Source organism: Dasypus novemcinctus, chromosome 20 (assembly GCF_030445035.2).
Source record: "Dasypus novemcinctus isolate mDasNov1 chromosome 20, mDasNov1.1.hap2, whole genome shotgun sequence".
NCBI classification, from domain to species: Eukaryota; Metazoa; Chordata; class Mammalia; order Cingulata; family Dasypodidae; genus Dasypus; species Dasypus novemcinctus.
In genome coordinates, this window is record NC_080692.1 from 22,258,549 (window position 1) to 22,259,641 (window position 1,093).

Sequence of the window (1,093 nt, forward strand, 5' to 3'; positions counted from 1 at the left end):
TGTGTGTTCTGTCTCTTTGTTGCGTCATCTTGCTGCAGCAGCTTTCCGTAAGTGCGGCACCACTCCTGGGCAGGCTGTGCTTTTCTTGCGCGGGGTGGCTCTCCTTGCAGCGAGCACTCCTCGTGCGTGGGGCTCCCTTATGCGGGGAACACCCTTGCATGGCCCGGCTCACCACACAGGTCAGGAGGCCCGGTGTTTGAAACCTGGACTTCCCATATGGTAGGCAGACGCTCTCTCCGTTGAGCCAAATCTGCTTCCCCAGTTCCGTTTCAAATTCACGATTCCCAAACTCAGGTGGGCCTCCGAGGCCACTCATAAATCATGTCTCCTGTCTCACTTTTCTTTTTTTTTTTTTTTAAATATTTATTTATTATTATTATTTTTTAATTACATTAAAAAAAATATAAAAAATATGGAACGCTTCACGAATTTGCGTGTCATCCTTGCGCAGGGGCCATGCTAATCTTCTCTGTATCGTTCCAATTTTAGTATATGTGCTGCCGAAGCGAGCACTCACTTTTCTTTATTCCTTTCTCCACAGCAGTACTTTTTTCAAACTTTGGCTAAACCTCCTCAAGGCTTTGTCACTACTCCCTGCTCATTCAGCGTGTGACACTCACCTGAAATTTCTACACCTTACCTTCTGCAACCTCACCGAACCTTTCTCCCCATCGCCCCATCAGATTGGAAGCCGTGACCCTACTCCTACCTAACGCCCGTTCCCCTCTCCCTGCTCCGGTTGCCTTTGCTATTGGGAGCTCCCATCTCCTTAAAACAGCCTCCCGTCCTGGGGCCGAGGTGGCCCTGCCTCACTGAGCTCCTCGCCTCCTCTCGGGGACCTTTGAGGATGCCCCTCCTTGATCCTTCCCTCAAACATTTTGATTCCTCAGGCCTTTGTCCTCCTCCCAAGTTACTTCTCTCTCCACTCCCTGTAAAGGTGATGCCAGCAGCTGCCCTGGCAGGTCCCCAAATATGCATCTCTAAAGGACCCATCTCTCCTTCACGCCTCCTGGCCGGGCTCACTTAGATGTCCACCGGGGGCTCTTGAAGTGCCCTTGCCTACGTGGGCCTTTTCTGAGGATCCCTCCCACCT

The 1,093-nt window shown here is 51.3% G+C and overlaps 1 non-coding gene across 1 annotated transcript; it reads right to left on the bottom strand.

Annotated features, from left to right (window-relative positions):
• Positions 1 to 406: 406 nt before the first annotated feature.
• Positions 407 to 513, bottom strand: LOC111764269 (U6 spliceosomal RNA). Its single transcript, XR_002796923.1, has one exon. It is a non-coding gene; the product is annotated as a U6 spliceosomal RNA (small nuclear RNA).
• Positions 514 to 1,093: the final 580 nt, after the last annotated feature.